The sequence below is a fragment of the Fringilla coelebs genome, assembly GCF_963513975.1.
Source record: "Fringilla coelebs genome assembly, chromosome: 2".
Taxonomy (NCBI): domain Eukaryota; kingdom Metazoa; phylum Chordata; class Aves; order Passeriformes; family Fringillidae; genus Fringilla; species Fringilla coelebs.
In genome coordinates this window covers 76390381-76405103 of record NC_140029.1, presented here as the reverse complement: position 1 = coordinate 76405103, position 14723 = coordinate 76390381, and positions in this window count along the sequence as shown.

The window sequence follows — 14723 nt, the reverse complement described above, 5'->3', positions numbered from 1 at the left end:
GAGCTGGTCTGATGCTCACAGCTGCTGCACCTGCTTCTGAAACTCTTTCCAAGAATTATTGTATTAGGAAGAACAGCAAACTTTATATTACTTTTTCTTCTTGCTCCAAATTCCTAGTTAAAATGATGTAAAAGTTCTTTCAGTTTAACAATTATTTAAATAAGAAGTATAGATTGTGCTAGGTAGGTATATGACTTATCAGCAGAAAGATAGCTTTTTTGAGAATTTGTTTTTAAGTCAAAATCTGGTTACTTGGTATGAAAAGCCCATATTTTTGTGTCAAGGCTGATCAATTGTATGCATAACCTGACAATAACCATACATGCACTGCAGGTGGAGGCAGTTTCTGGAAAAGCTCTGGTTGGAGGGAACTAGTCAAAACCACAGATCAAAGATTGAGAAGACATATGTCAATCCTTAAATTTACATGCTTGGTGTTTTGGTGTTGATGTGACTGCCAAACAGTGCATAATTTGAGGAGTCTGTTGCCATTTTAAACAAGCTAGGGCAAACTGGGTTCAGCTTCTTTGTAATAACCTGGAACCATGCCTAGAGACTTGATCCAGGCAGCAGTGTCCTAACTACATGATTTCATTAACTTCTTTAATCTGGTTGGTGCTGATGAACGCTGTGGGTTTGGGCTTTATATGCTGTGAGTCACATCAAAGGCTTCAAGGAAGAGGAGAACCTGACAGTCACTGGCTTGGTCTTCGCTTAGATGTCCTAGTGGTGCTCTTGTGGGGAAGAAAAAAAAGACTTCTGAAATTGCAATGTCACTGGATAAAGTGCAGAAAAACAAGCATCATTTTTATCTTTGGAAGTGTATCCAAGGCACTAGTAAAAGATTTAAGCATTTATAACACACATTGGACACCGAGCCAATGAGCCAACCTGGATTTCAGATCATCATGCTAAGACCGTCCTAGACAAAAAACTTTTGCTCAGTTTTGAGACAGAGTTCTGTGCTGGTGTATTTAGAACAGACCTTTCCAGTAAAATAATAGTCCAACAGTAATTAAAATGAAAATTCATTTCCTTATGTGAAGATTCAGAAATTATTGTGGATTGGGTTTTGGTACTAAAATCCAATTTGAGAGTGTTCTAAATGCTTTCTACATTCAGTTCTTTTTCACTAAAACTGTTTTGAGTCCTCATTGGCTCTTATACCACACTATCAAGGTTTTTTGAACCTTCAGCTCAGCAGATATTTTTTATTATTTCAGCAAATGATATAAGCCACTCTAAGTAATGCTTGTAAACCACACTCAGCCATGAAATTCTTTTTACTTACCTTGGTTCAGTCACTACTAGTAAGTAAAAACTGCATGTGTGCGGAATTTCTTTCAAGGAGGGCCTATTTAAAGCATATATAGTCTATGTTTTTGATAGCCAATTGCATAAGTTTCACACACATTACTGGCAAACACATACCCAAACATTCCCCTCAGCATTAATTTTGGCAAGGTCCTAACAATTTATTATATTATAAAACTTTAATTTGCATGTGCAGATTTACATTATGTTTACTTACATCATATTGCTAAATATCCTGTGATCCTGCTATAGTTATAAGAAGATAAAGGCCAGTTTTTGAGAAATCTTCAGTGTCGATGGAATTTTCTCACACTGTCATTGGCTGTTACTTTGTTGGCTAACTTTCCCTCAGCTTCGAAATAAACCAAACAAGTTTTCATACTGCACAGAGAAATTTGGGCCACTGAAAAATAATGTTTATATGAATAGAGTGAAAAAGGTTCATGCCAAAAACTTCTTTCAGATGTCCTGCTTTGGCTGCTCTTACAGTGTTGGATATGTTAGATTTATTACCTTATAGCACCAAAAAACATATTAGATGCTTTCCAAAATGCCTCAGTTGATAGTCATTCTGACTCTAAGACCAAAAAAAAAAAAAACGGTTAAAATATTTACACCTGAGGATTTGAAATAATTCTGCATTTTTGTATAAGGACCCAGATGGTAGAATCAAGTGATTGCATATAAATGTATTGGTTTTATATAAAATTTTTCTTAGATTTTACTATTACAAAGATATAAACTCAGAAGCCAAGTGTAGTTTGAAAAATAGAAGGGAAATATTTTTTTTTCAGAGCATTCTTTCTGAATATGTAGGCTAAGCGGCACGTTGAAAACATGAGGGTGTTTGGGATTATTAACAGAGGATCATACAAAATATTTAGCCTGACTTGCATTTCCCTGATTATTTAGTGCAGGAACTCCAGTGTTAACTCATTTTGCCATCTGTATTTTGTGATTAAGGGTGATGTTATTGAGGAAGAGTCAAGTGCATCTGTTATGATCAAAAATGTTTTCCAAAAAAATTTGCAGTTCTCCCCAAAATTTGCATTAACGATTGTCCTTTTATTCTGCAATGCTCCAGCATATTCTTGTGTATATTTATCACATTGCTATACACTGAGTCTTCTTCCTTCTTTAATCTGAATATTCAAGGCCATCTATTAAAAGGCATATAAGATCAAAGGAGGGAGCTCCCTCTTGCAAGGCTTCAATTCATTGTAGGAGAGCTGCCTTGCCTATTCTATGTCATTCATCAGAAGCACAGGAGGGATTTATCCTAACTAGCTGTAGACATCCCTGCTAATAGCTACAGCTGAATTTGTGTCTCTGGTGTGTTCATAATGACTGGAGGGAAATGGTAATCTGTGCTGTGCATCAGCTGGTCCATTCTAGATATCTACTCAGGATAAAATCCATCAGAGAAACACTAGGCACCCTAATTTCTCCATTGATTATGAGAAGAGTCTAAGGCCACGACATATTTGAATTCAAGATATTGGCATTCACTCATTAGTCCCTTGGTACATGTTGATAATTTGTTCTACTGGCTAAGGTAGAGCAAAGTGGTACTCTGAATGAACACCTTCAACAGACAAGTAAATGTCCTACATGGCATAAAACCCTGGTGTTTCAGAGCCAAGGATGGATTGGGTTTGATTGACAAGGAATTCTGAGAGAAGGATTTTGTCTGGAGAAGTGTAAAAGGGAAAAATGCAAATGTTATTTCTAGCTATTTGTATGAGAAAACTGTCAGTTAGCCATACTTTTTGCTCAGCTTTGGACATTCTTCAGTAACCCAAAATAAGGATAACCATAATTTTCAGAGTACTGTGAATTTCCATTGCCTTATCTGACATATTTAATTAGCATTTTGGTAAAAGCAGTCTGACGTCTTGAAATATGCCAAGCACCTAAAGCTTCTTCACATTTAAATGGTTCTTGTTAGCCAGATATCTGGGCAAAGAGATTTAAGGACTAACTTTAGGCACTGAAGACACAGCATGGGCCACAAAAATCTGTAGTATTTCTATACTAGTTTAGCTTTCTGGGATGAGAGATATTAAGTTACCATAATCAGAACTGCGGCAGAAATCCAGGGCTTTCAAAGGGACTTGATCAGCTTTCTGGCGTTTTGACAATGGAAACTCTTCTTCACATATTTCAGCATAAATGTCTCTAAGACCAGAATTAAGAATCTGTAAGAACTGTAACCATGGGACTATAAAGGCTACTGCACCTGTAGTGTCCTATGGTAGCATACTTTAAAAAAAAAATTAATAACATCTTTCCTGGACTAATACAAAACTTCAAAAATACAAATGACTTACAGCTGAATTTTGCAGATCCATTGTCTTCTATAGAATCTAGAACTAAATCTTGCATATGTCTAAATGCAGGTTTACTTAAGAGTTTACAAGTTTCTCAATGCATTCCTCATAAGCATTGCTATAATAAAAATTGAAAAATAGATATGCATTTTATGAGGAGTTTCTATGAGCTTATAAGAGAATTTTTTCGTCCCATCTTTCCAGTGTTCTATTCACAATGAGTACAATGTGCTTTAACATGGCCTCAGGGAGGAGTCTATTTGTGGTTCATTAATAAGGGCTGTTTTCCAAAGAGCTATCTGTTATATAATTGCAAAGAAATCTGAAAAAATGACCTCACAGTGTCTGTAGTGGGGTTGTTCAATCCTTCCTGATGGCATGAAAACAGATGAAAACATCTGCGCAGTCCTAGCTTCTCGCCCAATTAGGCAGCTCTTGTATATTTGCTTTTTCTTAGACCATGCAAACACATTTAGCAATTTCATTCTCTCATTTATAGTCTGTTGGGTGTAGGGATGAGACGTAAATTACTGTAGTTAACCCTTTTTCTTTCTGCAGACAGATAATATTTCTCCTTCTATGTGTCTCTGAGTGGCCTGCTGGGTATTTTCTGGGGGACCTTGGGATGTAACTGTGCCTGATATATTATGAAGGGGAATAATGTGCAGCAGGACCAGCAACTGAGATGCCAAACTTCTTTCTTTTGACATTTGCATTGCGTCTGAGAAAAGAAGGAGGCATGACAGCCCTTAGGTTGGGCAGGATCCTGCTCAATAGACGTGGTGATCTTCACTGGCATAAAGCACTCTGCCATCTGTGTGGCTCTTAGCAAGGTGCTGGATTCCTTCACTCTGTGAAATATTAATGCCAATATATGATCATCCAGCCTACTGTGAAAGGGGAGTTCTGTTTGTAATGGGCTTTGAGCTTCAGGAACACAAGGTGCCCCAGCAAGCACAAAATATATGATGGTTCTGAGTCTGAATTATATATCTAGCTGGACAAAGGAAAGCACCCTGCTGGAGACTGCATCATGCTTCCAAATACTCGTTTTTATGTGTGTTTTCCAGGAGTATTTATTGTTTTAAAATTCCTTGTATGTGTGTAAAAAACAACAAGGTGACCACATGTAGCAGAAATGTTGTTTCTGCTAGTAGGCGATAGGATTATACAGAAAAGAGAAAGCCCACCTCCTTCTTCCTAGCTTTCCTCCAATCTCACAGTACAGTTCTTAGTAATGGGAAATTTACACCAAACCCAAGTGTGTTTTCTTTTTCACCTCTGTAAAACAAATCCTTAATAATAGACTCTTCTCAGATCATCTCAAAATGTGTACTGCACTGCTCCATAGTAAACATTATTAAATACTATTGCAGGCTATGTTCTGAGTCATTACTACATGACTAGGAAAGAAGGAATTTTTATTAAACCTTCATATATAAATTTATGTATTGGGCCTTAATAGATGGTTAATAGCTATTTTAATAAATAATGAGTTATTACAGAGCTTATCAGCTCATTATTTTGCCAATTTCATGTATTTATGTGCATGATGCACTTATAACCATTTGGTACATGTGCAGCTTAGACCTGTTCCATGCTTTTAACATCTCTTAATTATTATAAATAATTTTAATATTTGAATGGTGTGTGGGTTTTAGCAAATAAAAATAGCCATTTCAGGTTACTTAAAAGGAAAGAATAATTTTGTTATTGGCTGTATGCTCAATATGTTTGGCATCTAATTTAATTTTAGCTTCTCTTGGTTTATGACATGATCTTTCCCTGACAGCTTTCTTTTGACAGTGCCAATACTGGCAGTTGCTTGTTCATGTGTGAATACCATTTGATAAGTCTCTATATCCATATGCTGTGATTATTCTGCAGTAAAATAAACCACCATCCTTTTCAGCCATGGGTAGAATCAGATCAGAGCTTTTCTTTTCACACGAAGATAAAGTAAAATGCTGAAGGACAGTATTACTGTGTTTTGGGAGCTTTGTGAACTGAGCTGATGAGGAAGCAATTAAAGACAGGAAAAAACAGTCCCACTGAATCCTTCTCATACAAATTACAGGAATCAGAAAAGCTTTTCCTATGTAGGAGCCTGTTTCAAAAGCTCTGAGCAGTGAGAAGAAAAAAAACCTGATTTGTGAGCAATGCACAAAACGGACTAGTGTGAACAGGCATTAGCTCCAGGAGCTTGGAAACTGTGATTCACCTTTATTGTGTAGTAAGTGTTTTGGGGAACTAGATGTCCAAGTCCTTTCAGATGTATTCACAGAATCTGAATAAAGAAGAATTCTACTGTGATTGCAAAATGTTAAGTATTTTTCACTTACATTTCCTTCAGAGATTAAAGGCCAGCTCTGCACCCTTCCTGACTGAGACAGAGGCACAGGTTTAAAAAGAAGGTTTAATTCCTTGCACACTGGAAACAGATAGGACGGGATAGTGCCTCATATTAAGGACTACAGATAATTCTTCAATATGAGATCACACATGATTTGCTGTGAGTCAAACAGACAGCTGCCTCTGAAAGTGCTACTGCCCAACCTGTTCCCAGGCTCAGGCACGCTCCCACCACCAGCACTGCTGCTGTTGAGGATGTCACATCTTGGACAAGGGTTTGCAAGGCCCTCCACAGCCCCACAGGGAGGCTAGTGCAGCAGCAGCCAGCACACCAGGAGGGATTTTACTCAGAAGACTGAGAGATGGAGCAGGCGGTGATAGAAATGTTTTTTAGCAAATTTCAGTGTAGCTAAACCACGTTTGGGAGTCCATTTTGCCTGAAACAGCTTCCACAGCGTTATGAATTCTTGCTGCTTCTAGGGTAAAGATAAAAGAAGTGTGATGGAATATTATAAAGAATATAGTAGATACTTCCCTTCCTCCACCACAGATGACTTTGGATTCAACAGTGGTGAAAAGATGGGCATAAGAGCTAAATTGACCTGTTATCAGTGTTCCCTATATGCTTTTAATTCTTGCCAGTACCCTCACCCACTCTATTCCTAGATATGGCACAAGGGCTCTTTCCAAGGGGCTGCCTGGATACAGCCACATGATCTTGGAAGCTCTGACAGCTCACTCTATGGACACAAGTTACTTCAGCCCTGTGGGTCTCAGGGCCAAAGAAAGACCCTGGGCACATTTAATTTACTCTCACATGTGCACACTCTGTGCTCAATAGGTACATTAGCGAGTCAGGCCCCTCTGTAACCTCCCAAGAGGGGGAGGATGGAGCAGATGTCACCCTGGATCTCCCAGCTCTGCTTTGGCAGAGGGGGTGCTAGGGTGCGATGCGTGACTGCATAAGTGGGATCCTCACCTGCCTCTTTATTCTCTTATTAGGGACTGCTGTTCTTGTCAGTCTCACTGTAAAGACATGACTGTGTAAGAGTAATGAAAGCAGAGAACAAAGCTCCTGACCATCCCCATATTAGCACAAATCAATGAAAAGCTGATGAGCAAAATGTTTTGTGAAAGATGATATTGAGCGCATTAATGCTGTTAAAGGGGAAATTGGATTCAAATTGTTGGAAAGCAGTGCAAAACCAGGCATACAAGAAGTAATTCCTGGAAAAAGCTGGGGGAAGTCAAGAGGCAAAATGCCACTCTGTGATACACAGGAAGGAATACAGCTGTGGCATGGATGGGGCACTGCATGGTGGCACAGGGTTGCACCAGACAGGGAGGAGAGAGGTGGAGAATGCTGCTGTCCCCTCCAGCAGAGGCACAATATGGGTAGAAGAGGCACAATGGGTAGAAGAGGCAGCTCACCAGATAGCTTCAGTTCATGGTTTTATCAGGGCCATTGTGCACAGACAGACCCCAAGCCACCTCCACTTTCAAGATTTGTAAAAGCCAAAAATATGAGGTAAATTGATGTCTAGAGGTGAACAGCGCTAAGTATTCTTACAGTGTTTAGCGTGAGAATCTCAATACCATAGAAACTCATCACCATTCAAAAGCAGCAAGATGGTATTTTTTATGCTCAGATTTTTTCTTGAACAGACAAATAGCAAAATCTAAAAGCCATTTACTTAGTACAGCATCATAAATAAGCACCCATTTACAATCCTAGTCCAACAAGTCATTTTTCAGTGTGTTTTAAACTTTCCCTTCTTCTTATACACATGATATTGGCAAACAAACAATAAGAAAATAAGAAGTCAAACCTATTTAATACAGGATACCCTATACATGCTAAAAAATGTTAATGGCTACAAGATTATTTACAACCATAATTTTCCACTGCAATTTGTGCAATTGGCCTCCCTGTGGGATCCCTGATCTGGAGCCAATCTGGAAACCTTCTATTCCCATGGCAAGACCCATTAAGTAAGTGAAGCTCAAGCCCAATGCTATTTCATTGAAAGGGTGAAATTCTTTCTGTTTCTTGCAGGAGTCCGAGGTAGTTAGCTTACATTAGATTCTAAATTTACAGACATCTGCTCTCAAGCAGGGTGACTGTCACCACATGTTAAAAAACCAAGGTCTTTGTCCTAATAAAGGTTACATAAAGCTGCAAAATTTCTTGCTACTTTTGCTCTTAGCAGAAAGAACAGCAGACAGCAATCATGCTCTTCTGTCCTGCAACAAGAGTGTCCCGGGACCTCTCGCTGATCTGAGTGATCCCAGGAAAAATTTGAAAGTCTCTTTTCCCAGCCCAGCACTTGAAGAAAGCATCAGAGCTCTTCATTTCTCGGTCTCAAGGTTGTTCTTTCTCTATAAAATTCTGTCTCCTGTCCAGCTGAGGTCTGTTCAGCAAGACAGCCCAGGACACTCTCCCTGCCCCCGGGGTGGTGTTATGTCTCTATACTAAAAACTACATATAACATGTTCACAGTTATTTTCCAATACCTATCACCTATGTTAGACAGTGAGCTTCCAGTCCAAACCAATCTAAAAGTGCCAACATCACAGCAGAAAATGGAGGCCAAGAAGAAGAAGGAGAAAGGCTGGACACGCCCAGATCCCTCCATCTTTCCCCTTGAACCCCCATTCTAGAAACCCCAAAATCTATTTTTCACCCTGTGATAAATTCATTATCATTCTACTTAAACTCTCGTGGCTTGCAGATCTTCATCTAAGCTTGGTAATTTGCTCTACAGGTCATAATCAAATCCACAGGCATCTTGGGCTCTGTGCCAGGGTCTCTGAGACCCCTGGCAGGGTCTGGGCTGCTCAGGACAGCCAGAGGGACGTCCTGGGTCCTGACAAAGGGTAGGAGAAAGTGTGTGGTAAAAGGATTTATTTGTACAGTCCACGCAGAAAGAACTGGCTATAATAATAAATAAATTGTAGTCTTCCACCACTGCCAGAGTTGGGCACGATTAAGCCAATAAAGTCAAATGTTCCATTGCTGCTGTAATTGCTGTTACTGCAGCAACCTCAAAGAACACCTGCCATACATCAGCACCTCACAATGCCAGGCTCCTACTAATGCAGGACAAAGGATGATCCTGCCAACAGTCTTACCATTCAAAAGCACCATAAAATATTCTTTCTGTTAACACTCCCTGGTCCGTAATGATCTGAGTCACAATACAAGAGTACACCTGAGACAAAACAATCTCTTCAGCAATATGAATGCTACCTGAATATTGAATTTTTAAATTTATCTTTGCTCAGTGCTCTTCCAGCTCATGTCTGGCAGTGAGGTGCAAGGCCATTTCTGCATGCTACTGCTGGAGAACCCATCCATACCCAGTCATCTGTACTTCCTTCCATTCTGTTTGCTTGGTTTTTCAAATGTATCCTCCTAATGATTCCCCATTCCTCCCAGATGAGTTTCACTCTCTCAATTGAAACAGCTTCACCAGCATCTGGATGTTTCTGACAGCTGGAAACTGGCAAAAAAGTTGAGATTTAAAAATGTCATGTAGTTACCTCTTATAAGTAATTGCCTGCTTTGAAGGCCTTTTTTTCAAGATAATCTGTGATGATGGAATTTATACTGCATGTAATTAACAGGGTTTGTTTTATGGAACTAAGGATGGGCACCCAAAAAAAGTGCATTAGCAGTGATTCTTCTACCACAGAAATGGGCCCATCTACTGCACAGAATTTAATTCACCTAGGAAAAGCACAGGTGTGTAGAAGGACATGAAATGACAGCGATGTAAAATATGGAGAAAAACATTCTGAGCTCAGTTAAGGGGTAATGTAATAGTGAAAAAAAGCAGGCAAACAGAATATTTTGTGCACACAAAATATATTGCTTCAAATTAATAGCATAGTGCAGACGTAGATGACAATGAGCACAGCCATGTATTTGTCTTTGTCATAACTGTGCGTTGAATACTAAATTAACTCAAAACCCAAATAAATTCAGGGACATAGAATGCTTCTGTCTAAGTCATCAGTGCAGGAATGCTGGTGTAGAGCCAGAGTAATATAGTCAAAACCAGGAGCAGTGGTTAAATCAATTGTCCTGAGATGTCCTGAGATGCTGCAGTTCTCATAAAGAAAATAATTTATTACTCTTGTGTGGGTCTCTGAGTAAAGACAGAGAAATGCAATGCAGTTGTAAGTGAAGAAGCTTTGACACAGAAAAATTGTAGTCTGGTCTTTTAGAATAAATTACAAAAAATAATTACAAATTCTCCCAAATATTGAAAGATAATGAAAGAAACAGCATCTGTTTTCCCCATTTGCTTTCTTGTTCACTTCTGATCATATTCATGTTTACTTTACATATAAACAACAATAATGTCAAGATCTTAAAAACGGAGGTAGGGCAGGCCATAGAAAGTCCTACCTCACCTCCATTTGTGTAAACAGAATCTGGACCTCTGACAGAAGCAAGATAGAAACTATCTGGGAGAAATGATAAAACACAAAGTAAATTCATTTTGTCAGGGTGGAACCATGCTTCATCTGTGAAGAGCTGCTTGACACAGTATGGTCAACTGCTTTTGTCTGTGGATTAATCTCGCTAGAAGTCAGGAGAGAGAGGTCAGGATTCAAAATGCTAATAGTGAAGGAAATTAATTTCCTCCCTCATCCTCCAGAAATTAATTGGAAAGCCTTCAAAAACCTGACCAGAGTAATGGGATCCTGCCTAGCTCAAGGGCAGTAAGAAAGCTTCAGCATGGGTGGTTGTGGAGGAAAGACCCAAACATGGTACAGGAACCAAGTGCCCTTCTGCTGTTTGGATATATTTGAAGTTTTCAGGGTTGGCGTTGGAAAAGCAAAATAAGCTGGGAAATGTAAGGAGCTCTCTCAGCGTAGATGTGGCAGCAAACAAAGAATTGTGCAGACATGAACAAACCTTATTGGCAGTCATCTAGGTGGGTGGAATCAGGTCCATTAACGCCAGGTGTCCAAAACCTCTTGTTTCTGGAAATTTCAGTTTCCTTTGGGGTGACTGTAGGGATGGAGGACTGTTCAAAAATACCACAAATTGCTCCCTGGATGCACTTTTCTTTTTTTCAGTGACTAAAGGAGCTCAATCAGCCAGCTTGGACCAGACACCATGCTCAAGATGCATGGAATAAGGTAAATCCAACACATTGCCGGTCAGAGAGGGTGACAGAGCCATGGGCCACACCAGGCTTGAAGCTATCACCAGAAGCTCCAGTATTTCTGTGTAAGAGTGGATTTGGGACAAAACCAGCTCTCCATGTCAGCCTACAGTGAGAAGTTCTGCCAGTTCAGAAGCAAGTTTCCGCAGATGCATGAAATCTGGTCAGCCCTGAGACCTACAACGTGGTTGGTTCTCAAAGTTAGAGAGTGAGTGCTGTTTTGAGTGAGGATGGTAAAGCCATTGTGCTAAGAGTTTACCAGAGCTGGTAGAAATTTCCAACTTCTAAAAAAGAAGAAAAAAATATTTGGAAAATGGATTCCAAAAACAAAATCTGTTTTCACATGAACTTTTCCACAAGGCTCCACAGTACGTGCTCTTCATGCACCCTGCACATCACAGAGTATTCTATTCATTTGATTCTCTATTTTAAATTGTGAGCCCCTGATACCAACGTTGCAATATGCTTCAAGCTCTATGGACAAAAGATCCAGGGATGGTTATCCTCACCGTAATTCCTTACTCCCCCAAAAAGTTAGCTGAAATGACTATTGATTGCTTTTGGATGGTTTTGACTCAATATTCCTGTGTGTGCGTGTGAAGAGACAGGTGCCAGATGTTGACTACAATATCTGTAGGACCAAAATTAGTAACCACTGTGCACTATTTGTTTCATCACCACCTTGAATGCATAACTCAGACGCGGACTGGTGAGCACTGCCTGCCGTGATCTTGGCAGCGTGAAGAACAAACCTAGCAAAGATTTACTTAGAAGCCCAACACCTCATTAAATAAGGGACTGGAAAGAGGTAGAATAAAACAACTATGAGGCTGAAAATAAAGACAGTGTTTCACAAGTTTGCTCATGCTCAAGGGAATAGTTCTAGTTCAAAACATAAAAGGGATGCTTTGACTTACAAGCATATGGCATGCTTGTTCAACTCACATTAAATCTGCAAAAAATAAGTAAATATTCTGGGAGCTTTATTAGGCATTCTGCTTTCTCTAGAAAGGCATATCCTGGACTAGATTCAGTTCAGGGAGTGCTTCTTAGGCTTTACCAAAGGCACAGAATGCAGAATTTATGTCACCCAATTGCTGGAGCTGCCACCCCTTCCTTTGGAAGGCTTTTCAGTCTGGTAGACCTCACTTCAAGGAAAATCACACTAAAATATCAGGTTGAGGTCCAATGTTTTTTTTCTTCATTTGTAATTTTTTTAATATATCTTCCTCCCCCCTCAAATTAATGCAAAATATTGTCACAACCATCAGCACTGATGTATAAACCCTTCAACTTCTGACACTTAGCTGTCTTTTTCTTGAAATTTGAGCCTTTTAGGTAAAGTTGCAATAATTTCTAATGTATTTCCTCATGATCTAAGCTGCTGTAGTGACCAGCTATTACTGGAAAACTCTCTACCTTCAGTGTGGGCTCCTCTGTGCAGTGCAAGGAGACATTCAGGCCTGTAAGCAGGGAATTTTCAGAAAACACAGTGAGCTAAATATGATGTGTCTAAGAGGTGCAGACACCTGATGGATCCCTGTCATTTAAAAGCAGTGGATATCCCCCTGCTCTTGGCATTCCCATCAATGCATCCAGGTCAGCACCTTACCATGAAGGACCTCAAAGTCCATTGCCAATGGGCTCCACAGATGAGGTCTGTGTCCTCCCTTCTTTCCCATAATTATTGAAGAGTGTAGTTAAATAACTCATGACTCTCTGTCATGCTCCTGTGTTTTCTTCCAGAAAGAAGGAATTGTTATGTCCCTGAGATCTTGGACTTAACCTTCTCCAAGAAATGTACTTCTCTGTGTTTTGTGAGGATAATGGCCTTGTTTAGCCTCAGATGGGGCCAGCAGGAGAGGCTGTGATGAGAGCTCTCAGCAGTTCAGCAGGGACACATTGTTGGTGGGCTGGAACAAGAATGCAGACATGAACATAAGCATCTAATGGATGTTGCTGTCTGTTTAGGCTCTCAGCTGCTGTAAAGTTGGGCTGTAGCTGGGCAGAGGGCTTGAGAACTGAAATGGTACTTAGACAGCCAGTCCAGAGCGTCTCTGGAGAGACCTAAACCTGTATCTGCCATGGTGTGGGTATTTGGTTTCCTGGATCTGAGAAAACATTCCTTGAGTAGAAAGGAAAACACACCTTTTGCAGGAGAAAAGGGATTAAAAATGATGCAAGAACTTTAAAATAATTTTGTATTTTTCCCCCAAAAGGTCTGAAACACAATAGCCAAGTAGGTCATACAAAAAATCTGTGATAGTGGTAACAAGGTTGTGTAACTCTACATGTCACAGCGTTATTCTTGAAGCTGAAGTGGGTTTTGCAGCAAAACAGCACTGTCTATGGTGACACCTGGCCTCTGTGAAGTCAGTGGGAAAATTCCAGCAACCCCAGCAGATGAGCAGCCTTGAATGTGGCAACCAGTGGCCAGGATCCAATCTGCTGTCTGTCCTGTCGGCTTCTGAATCTCTGACAGAGGGGTGGTCAGTTACAAGTGCTTTGGAAGAATATGGTAAATGTAGCATACTCAGTTCCTAGGCCAGTACCTTGTAGCCAAGATATTGCCACCGCTTTTTGTCCTTAACCATGATTTTAGATTATTAGATATGTTTATCTCATTGCATGAGATATTACATGTGTTCTTAGGACATGGAAAAGCCACATTCTCAGCCTTGAAGACAAAACAATTCAACATTTCAGCTTCTTTTTCACTGAGATTCAGGTGATAATTTGTGCTCTCTTTGGAGCAGAATGCATTTTTTCATGTTCCAGACTACAGTTTTGTCCTATGCCTCCTGCACCAAACGGCTTCTCCCTTCCCTGAGGGCTCTTCATCAAAACCCATAAGATGCCCAGTGCACTATGAAATTTCCTTCTTCCCATTTAGCATTTAACATGAGTTGGACAGGGAAATACAGAGTATGCAGAGCCCCAAGACAGTCTGGCACAGTTGCTGAGACATGTCAAATGCATTAGTGCATGTCAGCCCACGCCAGGTTCTGCACAGGTTGGGAAGTAACGCAGCCACAGTCCCAATCACCACTGCCCTCCCAGGGGAATTCCATGCATGCTTGTGAAACTTCTCCTAGGGGATGTCGCTGGCTGGGAGGGTGTGAGAATAGAGCAATGGACACAGCTGTTTTCCTCATTCTGTGTGCTGAATGTTTTCCCTTGTTGTTTACAATGCTATAAATTATTTTTTAGTTGAACCTTTGTTCTGGGCGCAGCTTAGCCTTGAGCTGGGTTTGCTTGTTTGTTTCCGTTCCTGCTTCATTTCCTCTGCCTGCCTCCCAGCATGACTAACACTGTCTGTGCTGCTTCCCTTGTCTCCACAGCTTCCCCTCCAGTGCTCTGTCCTGGACATGGCAGCTGCCATGCTGGTCCCCGTGTGCTGCCAAAGAGCAGCCTGCTCAGCATGGAGCAGCACGGGGAGGTCGGCTAACAGCGATGGAGAGGTGCTGACTTCATGGAATCACGGAGTTGTGTAGGTTGGGAAAGACCTCTGAGATCATTGATCTGCTCATTAACCCAGCGTTGCCAA